This window comes from Schistocerca americana, chromosome 9 (genome assembly GCF_021461395.2).
Source record: "Schistocerca americana isolate TAMUIC-IGC-003095 chromosome 9, iqSchAmer2.1, whole genome shotgun sequence".
Lineage (NCBI taxonomy): Eukaryota > Metazoa > Arthropoda > Insecta > Orthoptera > Acrididae > Schistocerca > Schistocerca americana.
Window position 1 is genome coordinate 24,819,892 of NC_060127.1, and position 17,556 is coordinate 24,837,447.

General features: G+C 45.5%; 1 protein-coding gene across 1 annotated transcript in view; it reads right to left on the bottom strand.

The window, feature by feature from the left end:
* The window catches only part of LOC124550937 (centrosomal protein of 164 kDa), a 635,732-nt gene that overhangs the window by 208,552 nt on the left and 409,624 nt on the right, over nt 1-17,556 (bottom strand). The gene's annotated exons all lie outside the window — the stretch shown is intronic.

Genomic DNA, 17,556 nt, shown 5'->3' on the forward strand with positions numbered 1-17,556 from the left:
AAAGCAGTGTGATACATTTTAGCCGCGTTCTCACTCTCAGTTACAAAAAGTGAAGCGCCCAGAAAGAAAGGAGCTAACGAAATGAAACCTCACGGGCTGAAAGGATTCATGATGTCATTTCAGTGATTGCAAAACCGAGTCAAATTTACAAAGAGCTTGACGGTACGAGCCTACTCAACAGTATCATGTTGCCGCCCATCTGGCCTGGATGCATACACTAATTCGATTGGGAAGAGTGTCATAAAGCCGTTGTCTCTTGCCCTGAGGCAAAAATGTTCTAACTGGTGCTTGATATTCTGGGTGCTGGCACTGAAGCTGGTTCCACGAATACACTACTGGCCATTGAAATTGCTACACCAAGAAGAAATGCAGATGATAAACGGGCATTCATTGGACAAATATATTATACTAGAACTGACATGTGATCACATTGTCACGCAATTTGGGTCCATAGATCCCGAGAAATCAGTACCCACAACAACCACCTCTGACCGTAATAACGGCCTTGATACGCCTGGGCATTGAGCCAGAGCTTGGATGGCTTGTACAGGTTCAGCTGCCCATGCAGCTTCAACACGATACCACAGTTCATCAAGAGCAGTGACTGGCGTATTGTGACGAGCCAGTTGCTCGGCCACCATTGACCAGACTTTTTCAATTGGTGAGAGATCTGGCGAATGTGCTGGCCAGGGCAGCAGTCGAACATTTTCTGTATCCAGAAAAGCCCGTACAGGAACTGCAACATGCGGTCGTGCATTATCCTGCTGAAATGTAGGGTTTCGCAGGGATCGAATGAAGGGTAGAGCCACGGATCGTAACACATCTGAAATGTAACGTCCACTGTTGAAAGTGCCGTCAATGCGAACAAGAGGTGACCGCAACGGGCAACCAATGGCACCCCGTACCATCACGCCGGATGATACGCCAGTATGGCGATTACGAATACACGCTACCAATGTGCGTTCACCGCGATGTCGCCAAACACGGATGCGACCATCACGATACTGTAAACACAACCTGGATTCATCCGAAAAAATGACGTTTTGCCATTCGCGCACCCAGGTTCGTCGTTGAATACACCATCGCAGGCGCTCCTGTCTGTGATGCAGCGTCATAGGTAACCGCAGCCATGGTCTCCGAGCGTCTTGCAAACGTCCCCATCTGTTGATCCAGGGATCGAGACGTGGCTGCACGATCCGTTACAGCCATGCGGATAAAATGCCTGTCATCTCGACTGCTACTAGCCCGCATCTCGTGGTCGTGCGGTAGCGTTCTCGCTTCCCACGCCCGGGTTCCCGGGTTCGATTCCCGGCGGGGTCAGGGATTTTCTCTGCCTCGTGATGGCTGGGTGTTGTGTGCTGTCCTTAGGTTAGTTAGATTTAATTAGTTCTAAGTTCTAGGCGACTGATGACCTCAGCAGTTGAGTCGCATAGTGCTCAGAGCCATTTGAACCATTCGACTGCTACTGATACGAGGCCGTTGGGATCCAGCACGGCGTTCCGTATCACCCTTCTGAACCCACCGATTCCATATTCTGCTAACAGTCATTGAATCTCGACCAACGCGAGCAGTAATGTCGCGATACGATAAACCGCAATCGCGATAGGCTACAATATGACCTTTATCAAAGTGGGAAACGTGATGGTACGCATTTCTCCTCCTTACACGAGGCATCAGAACAACGTTTCACCAGGCAACGCCGGTCATCTGCTGTTTGTGTATGAGAAATCGGTTGGAAACTGTCCTCATGTCAGCATGTTGTAGGTGTCGCTACCGGCGCCAATCTTGTGTGAATGCTCTGAAAAGCTAATCATTTGCATATCACGGCATCATCTTCCTGTTGGTTAAATTTCGCGTCTGTAGCACGTCATCTTCGTGGTGCAGCAATTTTATAGGCCAGTAGTGTATGTTCAATTGGGGACCAATCTGGGGATCTTACTGGCTACAAGAGTACCTCACCAACATGTACACAGTTTATAGAGACCTACGTCCCGTGTGGGCGAGCACCTTTTTTTGTTGAAAAACGGCACCACGATACTGTCGCACGAGAGGCAACACGTGAAGACCGTTCTGCCGGCAGAATTCCCGCAGTCACTACCAGCCGTGACCTGAAGGTGTACCCAATGGTTCCCCACACTATGATGCTAGGAGTAAAGCCGTCGGCACACGGACCGTGCTGTCGAACTTTAACGTTGAGCGTGCCAAGTTCAACGTGCTGCTGAACGCTCAGGAACGATGCGATTTGGGCATACGGTACGTGGGCCCCAACGTGGTATACGCGATCGCAACGCACTCCAGCGGCAGTTCGTAAATCACACTGTTTACTCAATGGGCGCGCCTAAAATTCGCATGCTAGCTCTATTAAAACGCACATTTACTCCATCGTCCACGAAAAGGAAAGTACCATGTCTAGTCAATAAAGACACAGGCTTATAAAAGTTACATTACAAACAGTGCATTACAAATTTGGAATACTTCTCCGCATAAGATAAACATTATTTCATCATTCCCACATTTTAGTATAATCCCAAGGTCAATCTTACTTGATAACTGTTCCTACTCAGTAGCAGAATCTTTGCAACATGTGAATTACGAAGCGTAAAAGAAAAAGGAACAAAATATCTTTATACAAGTAGCGCAAGCTGTCCTGTAGATTAAGCCAATCAAACAAAGTCACCCGTCAAAAAAAAAAAAAAAAAAAAAAAAAAAAAAAAAAAAAAAAAAAAAAAGGTGAACTTGTATTTACAGAACATCAAATATTGTATGTATTTATATTGATCTAATAATAAACTATCAGAACCTAATAAAAACGCGAATTTTAGGGAAAAAATTTGATAGTGTCAAGTGGCGTACTACCGCACCACCCAACAACTCATTACAGGACACTGACGCTACTCACTACGCTAAACCAACACCACACCATGTGAACTTAATCTTCTTATCTTAACCCTTGCTGAAAACCTTAATCGTAGATATGTTACTAATTGAAATTTAATTATAACAAATTGTACCAAGAACAATACGTTTTGGGTGCATCTTCAGTGTGTCGCTGCCTTCAAATAGCCTACTCTCATAATACGCAAGTTACAATAATTCTTTTGCCACGAATATGATGTCACTCATTATTTTATTGGAACGAATCACACAGTTAACAACGGGTTTTCTCGTGATTCTCAATTTGTTGGTGCTCAGAAACGGCATATATACATATAGACTTGAAATGAATGCCAATATGGCACCTGACAACTCTGTACTGAAGGGAGACGGCGTGCTTGTGACGTAGGTGGCGTTGTGCCCTCTCATTGGTCAACGCTCAGACGCACGCTCAGAATATCTGACATGCCAGATATTGCTCTGCACGTTCGGAAAGACTCCCGAGCGTGCTATTCCACGCTACGACGTCAGAAACTCGGCACGCTCAACGTTCGGATGCACGGTCCGTGTGCCGACGGCTTAACGAGGGTATTCCTCTCAAAAACGTTGGAAAAATCAGAGCTCTCCCAAGTCGCCGCCACAACCGTCGACAATGGCCGTTTGGGACAGTGCAGAAAAGTGATTCATCGCTGGGCACAATGCGACACCATTCATCATCAGGCCATGCTTCCCACTCCAGACGCAGCCGTTTGTGTCGCGGTGTTAACAGCAGCCTAAGCATGGGACCGTAATTTCCTTGTCCGGCTGCTGCTAGTCTCCGACAATTGGTTTGGGATGACATGCAATGTCGTAGGGAGTCCATTTATTTGTTCTCGGATAGCAGGCACAGATGTGAATAGCGCACTACGTACTTGGTGAACAATACATCGATCCTCTCTTGCAGTGGGCAAACGTGGTCGTCCAGAACCTTGACGACAAGTGTACCTGCCCTCATGTTTCCACGCAGTCCAACATCAGGCTACTGTCACACCTGAATGCCCCACAAAAATGCGGATACTGCACACCATTCGACTCTCTGCCGAAATGCAAACCCATCGTGAGGCACCTTTGAAACTCTGTCACGTGCTGATAACGCTGTCTTACACACGTACACAACATCTCCGTGTCCTTCACAGTAATCACTCAACATCTCACGCTGTTCACGTCCTTTACATCTACATCATACTCCGCAAGCCACCGAATGGTGTGTGGCGGAGGGTACTTTTGGTACCACTATGTGATCTCTCCAATGCTATTCCACTTGCGAATAGTGCGTGGGAAGAATGATTGTCGGTAAGCCTCTGTATTGGCTGTAATTTTCTCTTCGTGATCAATAAGCGAGATGTATGTGGGGGGGATTAGCAGCGGCATATATAAGCCGGTTCCTGTCATATCACCGAAGTTAAGCACTGTCGGGCATGGCCGGCTCTTGGATGGATGACCATCCATGCCGCTATGTGCTGTTGCCATTTTTCGGGGTGCACTCAGCCTCGTGATGCCAGTTGAGGAGCTATTCGACCGAACAGTAGAGGCTCCGGTCAAAGAATACCATCATAACGATCGGGAGAGCGATGTGCTGACCACACGCCCCTCGTATCCGCATCCTCAGTGAGGATGACACGGCGGTCGGATGGTCCCGATGGGCCACTTGTGACCTGACGACGGAATGCTTTATGTGAGGGGGGGGATTAATATGTTGTCCGACTCCTCTTGAAAAGTACTGTCCCGAAATTTTAAAAGTAAATCTCTCCGTGATGTACAACGCCTCTCTTATGAAGTCTGCCAGTGGAGTTTGTTTAGCATCTCCGCAATGCTCCCTCGCAAGCTAAACGATCCCATGACGTAACGTCCCGCTCTTCGTTGGATCTTCTCTATCAGTGCTACCTGACAGGGATCCCAGATAGATGAACAACACGCAAAGAATCGGGCGAACAAGCGCCTTATAAGCCACTTCTTTCGCGGATGAGTTACATTTCCTTCAGATTTTTCCGATGAATCTGAATCTGGTGTCTGCTTCTACCACTTTCTGTTTTATGTGGTCATTCCACTTAAGGTCGCTCTGGATAGTTACGCCTAGATATATTACGGCAGACGCTGTCTCCAGCTGTTTTGTCATCTGTTGTAGTTGTACACTAGTAGATTTCTTTTCCTATGTATGCGCAGTATATTACATTTATTTCCGTCCAGGGTCAACTGTCAGAGCCTGCACCATTCATCAATTCTCTGCAGATCGTTCTGCAAATTTTTACTATCTTCTGGCGTTGCTGCTTTGGTGTAAAACAACTGCATCATCTGCGAATAGCCTTAAAAAGCATCCGACCTTTCCTACTAGATCATTTATATATATTGTAAACAGCAACTGTCCTATCACACTTCCCTGTAGTACTCCGGATATTACCTTTACATCTGCCAATTTAGTTCCGTTAAGAGCGACGTGTTGAGTTCTATCTGCAAGAAAGTCTTGAATCCAGTCGCAAGTCTGCTCCGATACTGTAAGCTCGTATTTTATTCCTTAAACCGCAATGCGGGACGGTGTCAAATGCCTTACTGAAATCAAGGAACACGGCATCGACCTCAGCGCCGTTGTCCACTGCGCTGTGAATCTTATTGAGGAACAGAGCGAGCTGAGTTTCGCAGGATATCTGTTTGCAAATCCATGCTGATTTTTATAGGGGAGATGTTCATTTTACAAAAAACTTCATAATTCTTGAGCATAAAACATGTTTCATAATTCTACAACGAATTGACGTCAACGATATACGTCTATATACACTCCTGGAAATGGAAAAAAGAACACATTGACGCCGGTGTGTCAGACCCACCATACTTGCTCCGGACACTGCGAGAGGGCTGTACAAGCAATGATCACACGCACGGCACAGCGGACACACCAGGAACCGCGGTGTTGGCCGTCGAATGGCGCTAGCTGCGCAGCATTTGTGCACCGCCGCCGTCAGTGTCAGCCAGTTTGCCGTGGCATACGGAGCTCCATCGCAGTCTTTAACACTGGTAGCATGCCGCGACAGCGTGGACGTGAACCGTATGTGCAGTTGACGGACTTTGAGCGAGGGCGTATAGTGGGCATGCGGGAGGCCGGGTGGACGTACCGCCGAATTGCTCAACACTTGGGGCGTGAGGTCTCCACAGTACATCGATGTTGTCGCCAGTGGTCGGCGGAAGGTGCACGTGCCCGTCGACCTGGGACCGGACCGCAGCGACGCACGGATGCACGCCAAGACCGTAGGATCCTACGCAGTGCCGTAGGGGACCGCACCGCCACTTCCCAGCAAATTAGGGACACTGTTGCTCCTGGGGTATCGGCGAGGACCATTCGCAACCGTCTCCATGAAGCTGGGCTACGGTCCCGCACACCGTTAGGCCGTCTTCCGCTCACGCCCCAACATCGTGCAGCCCGCCTCCAGTGGTGTCGCGACAGGCGTGAATGGAGGGACGAATGGAGACGTGTCTTCTTCAGCGATGAGAGTCGCTTCTGCCTTGGTGCCAATGATGGTCGTATGCGTGTTTGGCGCCGTGCAGGTGAGCGCCACAATCAGGACTGCATACGACCGAGGCACACAGGGCCAACACCCGGCATCATGGTGTGGGAAGCGATCTCCTACACTGGCCGTACACCACTGGTGATCGTCGAGGGGACACTGAATAGTGCACGGTACATCCAAACTGTCATCGAACCCATCGTTCTACCATTCCTAGACCGGCAAGGGAACTTGCTGTTCCAACAGGACAATGCACGTCCGCATGTATCCCGTGCCACCCAACGTGCTCTAGGTGTAAGTCAACTACCCTGGCCAGCAAGATCTCCGGATCTGTCCCCCATTGAGCATGTTTGGGACTGGATGAAGCGTCGTCTCACGCGGTCTGCACGTCCAGCACGAACGCTGGTCCAACTGAGGCGCCAGGTGGAAATGGCATGGCAAGCTGTTCCACAGGACTACATCCAGCATCTCTACGATCGTCTCCATGGGAGAATAGCAGCCTGCATTGCTGCGAAAGGTGGATATACACTGTGCTAGTGCCGACATTGTGCATGCTGTGTTGCCTGTGTCTATGTGCCTGTGGTTCTGTCAGTGTGATCATGTGATGTATCTGACCCCAGGAATGTGTCAATAAAGTTTCCCCTTCCTGGGACAATGAATTCACGGTGTTCTTATTTCAATTTCCAGGAGTGTAATTGTGTAGATCTGTCTTACGGCCTTTCTTAAAAACGAGAATGACTTGCGCTTTTTTTCCAGTCGTTAAGTACCTTTCGTTGCTCAAGCGATCTACGATAAATTACTACTAGAAGGGGAGTAAGTTCTTCCGCATAATCTTTATAGAATCTTAAAGGCATTTCATCTGGTCCTGACGGCCTTTCCACTACCAAGCGATTGCAGCTGCTTTTCAATTCCGCGATCGGTTATCTCAATAACTGCAATTTCGACGTTCGTACGACTGAAAGGAGGGGCAGTGTTACGATCTTGCGCGGTAAAACAACTTCGGAAGACCGAATTCAGTATCTCGGCATTCTCTCTGTTATCTTCCGTTTCGGTGCCGGTGTGGTCGCTGACAGAATGAATAGATGATTTTGACCCACTTACTGATTTTTCATACGACCAAAATCTGTTAGGGTTTTTACTCAGGTCGGTTGACAACGTCTTACTTTCAAAATCATTGAACGCTTCTCTCATTGCTCTCCTTACGTTCATTTTCGCTTCGTTCAGCTTTTGTTTGTCAGCTAGGATTTTAAATCTCTTGAATCTGAGATGAAGTGCTCTTTGTTTACGTAGCGCTTTTTTAACGCGGCTATCAAACCATGGTGGATCTTTCCCATTCTTTAAAACCTTACTCGGAATATATTGAACGATCAAAAAATTCCGGAACTTTGCCCACAGAGTACTTACCTTTTACTTATTGTGCATGGTCTCCTTCGAAATGCTCTCCTCCACAACTGACACACGACTTCTAACGCCGTTTCCAACTCCGGAAACAGTCTTGGTACGCCTCTTGCTGGATCGCATGAAGGGCCGACTGCGAATTTTCTTTTATCTCGTCTATCGCTGCAAAACTTCGTCCTTTCAACGGGGTTTTCAACTTTGGGAGTAAAAAAAAAAAGTTCGCAGGGCTCAGGTCTGGAGAGTACGAAGGATGAGGCAGTACAGTGACTTTGTTTTTAGTGCAACAGTCACGCACCAACAGGGATAAATGTGCGGGTGCGCTGTCATCATACAAGAGCCATGAATTGGGTCGCCACATTTCAGGCCGTTTCCTTCTCACATTTGCTGTTACATTCCTCTGCAATCTCTCGGACAGTCCGTCTTCGATTAGCACGCACAATTTCGTCGACGTTGCTGGCATAAGCATCGTCGGTAGACGTCGAAGGGCGTCCTGGATGACAGTCGTCTTTAACTTCCGTCCGACCATTTTTAAACCGCGTGAACCATTCGTAATACCGAGTACGGCTTAAGCACTCATCGTCGTAGGCTTCCCGCATCATTTGGTGTGTCTCTGTAAAAGTTTCCTTGAGTTTAACGCAAAATTTAATGAAAACGTGTTGCTTCTCTAACTGTGCCATCCCGAAATTCGCAAACTGTGCGACAGCGTTCTACTTAATATAGCACTGAACAACAACTAACAGACATACAACAGAGAAACTTGCTGCATTTACACGTTAAACACAGGCGTGTTCAGGGATGCCAACCGCATTTCTCCCCAATACACCTTTCTTTCTTTCTTTCGCTACCGCCTTTATCCCGTAGTGTACGCAGGGTCGGCAGGGTTAAGTACGGAACTGGCATGGTTAATTGGAAGGGGTGGCCGGATGCCCTTCCTGCCGCCACTCCATACCCCCTGGGACGGAATTTGTGTACCCCAGCTGTCTGCATCTAGTGTAAATCGTGGAATAGTGGGAAAGTGTTTCAGATGTCTGCGAGTCGTGTAACTGAAGCGGGACGTGGGGACCAGCCCAGTATTCACCTAGGAGGATGTGGAAAACCGCCTAAAAACCACATCCAGGCTAGCCGGCACACCGGCCGTCGTCGTTAATCAGCCGGGCGGATTTGATCCAGGGCCGGCGCGCCTACCCGAGTCCAGGAAGCAGCGCGTTAGCCCTCTCGGCTACCCTGGCGGGTATTTCTCCCCAATACACCATTGGCGCGAAATTACGATCGTTCCGGAATGTTTTGAACAGACCTCGTATACCCTGCTAGACCAGGTGACAACATTAAACATGAACAGCGATAATGCATTCTGATGACCGCTCTACGTGTGGCAGAAAATTGCAGCTCTAATCATTTACATACCCGTCCCGATGATGTGCATGTGCAGCAAGTTACGGAGACATCCGACCACGTTTTGTGAGCGCTTCACTTTTGTTTGTCAGGCAATTTAAACTGACGGCGATCCTCGTGAGCTACTGCAATGGCATCGTCGGCTGCCGTCCAAAGCCATAAATTCTGCGTGGTGGCACTGTTTTCAATATGGTGTTAGCTAAGATGACTCAGGCGGATATTACTGATATATCGCAGGTTATCGCATTATAGCTGAGGCAAGAGTGAAATTCAGGGAAAAGAAAACCCAAATGTTGGATCTGAAAATGGACTTCGTACAGGTACATATTGGGTGCAACAAATATGGGTAAATTAAACATGAAGGCGAAAACGCGGTCTTCCATTGCAAACTAACCAACAGTTGGACTATAAATATCATGTGCAAACACATTACTCTTTCGAGATCTTAGAATTTTACTTTATTGGTTAATGTAGACATTCCGAATAGGTACTTGTAAGTTTTACTCTTGCAACAGTTAAATCACACTCAGGAGCTATTTCTTGCATACACTCCACAATTTCTATAATGTTCTGTTTTCTCAAACCACTATCTTACGTGGCTCGCTTTTCTGATTCTATATTTATTTTCTACATCTGCTTACAAATTTCGCAGGCCAACATGCGCTGCATGGCGAAAGGTACCTTGAACCACCGCTAATCATTTCATTTCCTATTTCACTCGCAAATGGAGCGAAGGAAAGGTGACTGTCTCTAAGCATCCGTTCATGCCCCGATTTGACTTATCTTGGCTTCGCGGTCCTTAGGCGAGACGCACGTTGGTGACTGTATAATCGGTCTGCAGTCAGCCGCAAATGCCAGTTCCCTAATTTTCTCAGTCAACCGCAAATGACAGTTCCCTCGTTTTCTCACTTTGCGGAAAGAATGTCTTTTCTTCTCAGGGAATCCTAACCGAGTACACAGAGAATTTCCGTAATACTTGCGTGTTGATCGAAAGCACCGGTAATAAATCCAGCTGCACTCTATGAATTGCTTCGATGTCTTCCTTTAACCGAACCTGGTGGGAATCCCAAACACTCAAGCAGTACTCAAGAATGGTTCCCACTAGTGTTGTGTACGTGGTCACCTTTACAGATGAACCACACTTCCCAGGAACTCTCCCAATAAACCGAAGTCCTTACAACTGACATTACGCACTCGTTCCATCTCATATCTCTTTGCAACGTTGCGTCTTGGTACGTAACAGACGTGGCCGTGTCGAGCAGAACGCCACTCACACTGTATTAGAACATTATACAGTACAACTGTTTTTTCAACTCATCTTCATTAAATTATTCATTAACTTGCATTTTTCTACGTTCAGCGTAAGTTGCCATTCATCACACCATATACAGAATCCGCCAGAAAAATGTATGCACACTTTAAGAAAGGAAAAGTATTACTTATACAGGGTGTTACAAAAAGGTACGGCCAAACTTTCAGGAAACATTCCTCACACACAAAGAAAGAAAATATGTTATGTGGACATGTGTCCAGAAACGCTTACCTTCCATGTTAGAGCTCATTTTATTACTTCTCTTCAAATCACATTAATCATGGAATGGAAACACACAGCAACAGAACGTTCCAGCGTGACTTCAAACACTTTGTTACAGGAAATGTTCAAAATGTCCTCCGTTAGCGAGGATACATGCATCCACCCTGCGTCGCATGGAATCCCTGATGCGCTGATGCAGCCCTGGAGAATGGCATATTGTATCACAGCCGTCCACAATACAAGCACCGGGGTTGCGTAGACAAGAGCTTTCAAATGCCCCCATGAATGAAAGTCAAGAGGGTTGAGGTCACGAGAGCGTGGAGGCCATGGAATTGGTCCGCCTGTACCAATCCATCGGTCACCGAATCTGTTGTTAAGAAGCGTACGAACACTTCGACTGAAATGTGCAAGAGCTCCATCGTGCATGAACCACATGTTGTGTCGTACTTGTAAAGGCACATGTTCTAGCAGCACAGGTAGAGTGTCCTGTATGAAATCATTATAACGTGCTCCATTGAGCGTAGGTGGAAGAACATGGGGCCCAATCAAGACGTCACCAACAATGCCTGCCCAAACGTTCACAGAAAATCTGTGTTGATGACGTGATTGCACAATTGCGTGCGGATTCTCGTCAGCTCACACATGTTGATTGTGAAAATTTACAATTTGATCACGTTGGAATGAAGCCTCGTCCGTAAAGAGAACATTTGCACTGAAGTGAGGATTGACACATTGTTGGATGAACCATTCGCAGAAGTGTACCCGTGGAGGCCAATGAGCTGCTGATAGTGCCTGCACACGCTGTACATGGTACGGAAACAACTGGTTCTCCCGTAGCACTCTCCATACAGTGACGTGGTCAACGCTACCTTGTACAGCAGCAACGTCTCTGACGCTGACATTAGGGTTATCGTCAACTGCACTAAGAACTGCCTCGTCCATTGCAGGTGTCCTCGTCGTTCTGGGTCTTCCCCAGTCGCGAGTCATAGGCTGGAATGTTCCGTGCTCCCTAACACGCCGATCAATTGCTTCGAACGTCTTCCTGTCGGGACACCTTCGTTCTGGAAATCTGTCTCGATACAAACGTACCGCGCCACGGCTATTGCCCCGTACTAATCCATACATCAAATGGGCATCTGCCAACTCCGCATTTGAAAACATTGCACTGACTGCAAAACCACGTTCGTGATGAACACTAACCTGTTGATGCTACGTACTGATGTGCTTGATGCTAGTACTGTAGAGCAATGTGTCGCATGTCAACACAAGCACCGAAGTCAACATTACCTTCCTTCAATTGGGCCAACTGGCGGTGAATCGAGGAAGTACAGTACATACTGACGAAACCAAAACGAGCTCTAACATGGAAATTAAGCGTTTCCGGACACATGTCCACATAACATCTTTTCTTTATTTGTGTGTGAGGAATGTTTCCTGAAAGTTTGGCCGTACCTTTTTGTAACACCCTGTATATTTATTTCACATTTAATAACTGATCACACATGTTGTAAACCTTCAGTGTAGTACATGGTTACTTTAAATGTTCAACATGTTCGCCGTTGGCGGCTGTACACGTAATAGAACGACGAGCGCTCGCCGCAACTACGTCAGTGTGTAACCTCCCCCCTCACTTATCGACCTTAATGACAGTGAAAAATGAAACCGCGTGTACCTAATGGGAGTTTTGGAAAAGCAATCGTCACCGAAGTTAACCTGTCGGTAAAGAGGGAGGAAAGGGTTACATCTAAATGAAAGGAAATGTGCTAATGAAACTGGTGGAAATTAATTTTGAAAAAGGGTAAAGTTAATAAAGAAAGTAAATGTGCAGCCGTTACATTAACAATTAACTAGCGGTAATTAGGTATTTGAGATTTGGGGAAATCACGGTCGCCAGTCCTAAGGACAATTACTATAGTAACTGAAAAAGAAAGATTATTACACATATAATTAGCACTAGAAGCGTGGCAACTGAAGGTTGACACGTGTAGTGTGAAAACTGAAAGTTTGTCAGAAGTAATAAATTTCGCTACACCCTGACTTAATTTAGCAAAAGAATTAATAAAACCGGAAAATCGAAAGTTAATTTAGTGACTGAAGTTAATAGTGAGCTTTCTTTCTGAAGCACATTGGAATTCAGTAAAATACAGTTAGTCTTGGACTACCTCAACAATCGTTTCAAAAGCTACTTGAATCTACGCAATTTAGAAATAAGAGATTTAACTTTGATCTTGAATTAAATGATTCTGAACAATTAACAATAGTAAAATGTAGTACGTACCAAGCTGAGCTGCAGTCACAGGTAAGCTAAAATACGGTAACAAAACTCGCACTCTTAATTTGTGCTTGTGTAATCTAACTATTGTAGCCAGCTAATGCTTGAATTGAACTTTGAAATTAAAGCAGTGAAATGGAATTATGCTGGCGTTTGAATTTCAACGACACTCGGGTTCATTTCGGAAAAGGAAGGGACCCTGCTTGGCAATGCAATTGGGACAATGAGCAACAAAGGTTCATGCTAAGTTGCTGTAATTGTAATTTTGCGAGGCAAATGGAACAAGATTAAAAGCTGAGGTCTGCCATACAGTTCTGAAACTTTACGTGCTTTTAGTCTACCTTGTTGGTTGATTGAAGATTTGAAGCCGTCGATCGAGGAGGTGGCGACAGTCACTCATTGTCGGCCGTCGCTGTTGCAGAAGCTGGATGTTGGCGCGCCTTCTTCTCGACACGGTCACCAGGCGAAACGGGCTCTTGATGTGCGCCAGCTAATGCTTCCCGTCCGCGACACCATGTCAGAAACTATCATCGCGAGTCGAGCGCAATTACATGCTGCCAAACCCCGAAAGCGCGGCAACTCGCGGGAGCGTCACACAACACCTGCTCCACTCGCTACTCCCGCCAGACTCCGACTGTTCTGCCCGCGCTTCACGCGGCAGAGTTAACACTACCAAAGATCCTACACACTTTGATTCTTCACACGACCTATCGATGTAATCGTTCGATAGCAGTTTCCCCTAGGCAAGACCCAGCGTAAAAATACAAATAATATTTACGAAACAAACCAATTATACATCGACATGAGTGCATAAATATATATATACAAACAGTAAAACAACTACAATATATAAAGAGACAGAAATGTCATATCTTGAGGTAACAAAACAAGGAAAAAAAAATAATAGTACAATAGATGGAAATAGGAGGATATGCATTTCCGGCGTTTGATTTTCGCTTCCGATTCCGAAACATTTTCTAAAGTTTGGAATTCCATTTCTGCTCTTTGTTGCGTTTCGGCGGTCGCGTCTTTCATGCTAGCCGCCTGCCCCTGAACAATGGGAACCGCCGTGCGCGTTTCCCACTGTTCGACCGATTGTTCCGTATCCAAGTCTACAAAATTTTGGTAATTGTTGCCTTCACTCATTTTAATAATTTTATATATAAATGCTAAATCTCAAATCTAATTAGGATTCCTCACACTATTTATTCTCGCTGACGTAACGGCCTGTACGTAACCAGTACTTTGTTACGAGATTTGCACAATGCCAAATTCGTGTCCAGAACAACCTCAAAACCGAAGATTGTCCTGTCACGGTCGCAACGCCGGAAATGCATATCCTCCTATTTCCATCTATTGTACTATTATTTTTTTCCTTGTTTTGTTACCTCAAGATATGACATTTCTGTCTCTTTATATATTGTAATTGTTTTACTGTTTGTATATATATATTTATGCACTCATGTCGATGTATAATTGGTTTGTTTCGTAAATATTATTTGTATTTTCACGCTGGGTCTTGCCTAGGGAAAACTGCTATCGAACGATTACATCGATGGGTCGTGTGCAGAATCAAAGTGTGTAGGATCTTTGGGAGTGTTAACTCTGCCGCGTGGGGCGCAGGCAGTCGGAGTCTGGCTGGAGTAGCGAGTGGAGCAGGTGTGTTGTGTGACGCTCCCGCGAGTTGCCGCGCTTTCGGGGTTTGGCAGCATGTAATTGCGCTCGACTCGCGATGATAGTTTCTGACATGGTGTCGCGGACGGGAAGCATTAGCTGGCGCACATCAAGAGCCCGTTTCGCCTGGTGACCGTGTCGAGAAGAAGGCGCGCCAACATCCAGCTTCTGCAACAGCGACGGCCGACAATGAGTGACTGTCGCCACCTCCTCGATCGACGGCTTCAAACCTTCAATCAACCAACAAGGAAGACTAAAAGCACGTAAAGTTTCAGAACTGTATGGCAGACCTCAGCTTTTCAAATTGTTCCATTTGCCTCGCAAAATTACAGCAACTTAGCATGAACCTCTGTTGCTCATTGTCCCAGTTGCATTGCCAAGCAGGGTCCCTTCCTTTTCCGAAATGAACCCGAGTGTCGTTGAAATTCAAACGCCAGCATTAAAGTAATATAGCTAACTCGTTTTCACTGCTTTAATTTCAAAGTTCAATTATGGCATTAATAGCTGGCTACAATATTCAGATTACACAAGCACGAATTAAGAGTGCGAGCTTTGTTACCGTATTTTAGCTTACCTGTGACTGCAGCTCAGCTTGGTACGTACTAAATTTTACTATTGTTAATTGTTCAGAATCATTTAATACAAGTTCAAAGTTAAATCTCTTATTTCTAAATTGCGTAGATTCAAGTAGTTTTTGAAATGATTGTTGAGGTAGTCCAAGACTAACCGTATTTTACTGAATTTCGATGTGCTTCAGAAAGAAAGCTCACTATTAACTTCAGTCACTAAATTAACTTTCGATTTTCCGGTTATTAATTCTTTTGCTAAATTAAGTCAGGGTGTAGCGAAATTTATTACTTCTGACAAACTTTCAGTTTTCACACTACACGTGTCAACCTTCAGTTGCCACGCTTCTAGTGCTAATTATATGTGTAATAACCTTTCTTTTTCAGTTACTATAGTAATTGTCCTTAGCACTGGCGACCGTGATTTCCCCCAAATCTCAAATACCTAATTACCGCTACTTAATTGTTAACGTAACGGCTGTAACTTTACCCCTTTTCAAAATTAATTTCCACCAGTTTCATTAGCACATTTCCTTTCATTTAGATGTAACCCTTTCCTCCCTCTTTACCGACAGGTTAACTTCGGTGACGATTGCTTTTCCAAAACTCCCATTAGGTACACGCGGTTTCATTTTTCACTGTCATTAAGGTCGGTAAGTGAGGGGGAGGTTACACGTGGCGACCTGGTGACAGGACAATCTTCAGTTTTGAGGTTGTTCTGGACACGAATTTTGTATGGTGCAAATCTCGTAACAAAGTATTGGTTACGAACAGGTCGTTACGTCAGCGACATTAAGTAGTGGGAGTAAATCTAATTATATTTGAGATTTGGCATTTATATTGAAAATTATTAAAATGAGTGAAGGCAACAATTACCAAAATTTGGTAGACTTGGATACGGAACAATCGGTCGAACAGTGGGAAACGCGCACCGCGGTACCCATTGTTCAGGGGCAGGCGGCTAGCGTGAAAGACGCGACCGCCGAAACGCAACAAAGAGCAGAAATGGAATTCCAAACTTTAGAAAATGTTTCGGAATCGGAAGCGAAAATCAAATCTGTACCCCTTGATGATGAATACGGGGGAACATATATAGAGGAACCAGCTACGGAAGTAAAACCGGTAGTCTCCGGGAATTTAACTGATTTATTGAATGTTTTGATTAATGAAATCAAGAGTCAATCGGCAGAAATTATAGCTCTGTCTGCCAAGCAAGAAGCTCAGTCTGAAAAGATTGAACGAAAGCTAGACAATCAGAACAAAGCTATTAATGTTGTTAACAACAATGTTGGAGTTGTTAATACAAAAGTTGATAAAATCAAAGAAGATATTGTTGTAATTAATACCGAAATCGGTAATCTTAAACAGGAAATGATAGGCGTTCAGGCGGAAATTGCGAGCATAAATACTCGTTTTGATTCCGAAATTAGCAGAATCGAGAAAAGTGTAGGAGAAGCAGTTGCTCCGATCATCGAGAATAAGGTGACGGAACAAATTCAATTAGTGAAAAAAGAGGATCAACAGAAGGTGGAAACTTTAAAGGCTTTAGTGTCCGAAGTAGACACTAAAGTGAGGGAGCAGGCTAATACCTGCGAAGAGAAAAAGAGGGAAGTGGAAACGCTTGCGACAACCACTTGCCAAGTAATTATGAGAGTGTCGGAATTAGAAAAGAAACTTGACGAAAAACAGAGCTATGTGCCAATCTGTGCACATAGTTCGGAATTGTTGACGAAAGAGGAGCGGTTCGACCCCTTGAAAAAAGGCGGTATACACGCGACGGATTTCATTAAAAATTGTGAAAGAGTTTTACCCAGATCATGGACTAATGAGGGAAAAATTAATGCGGTTATTGATGTGCTGGCTGGTGATGCCAAGCGTTGGGGCTTAAACCTCAACATTACGAACCTGACTTTTGACGAGTTTAAAAATTTGTTTCTGGCTGAATACTGGTCAGAGCAAAAACAGCAAAGTGTCTGGCGCGAATTTGTCGTATCGAGGCCTTTCGATGCGAGTTCGCGCGGTTCGATGAGGGAGTTTTGTGAGGGCTGGATCCGCAAGTTGGAATATTTGCGTGACCGCCGCTCGGAATCCGAAATAGTCTGGGAACTATACAAGAAGCTTCCAGATGATACAAAACGATACGTAGGAAGCAGTTACAGGACAATCAATGATTTCCTGGAAAGAGTTGAGGACGAGGACTATTGGCGCAATAATCGCGACAGTGGTAGAGGCCGTGGTAACAACGACGGGTACCACAGCAACCACAACAACGATAACCATGGGAATAATGCATACCGCAACCATGGCAGC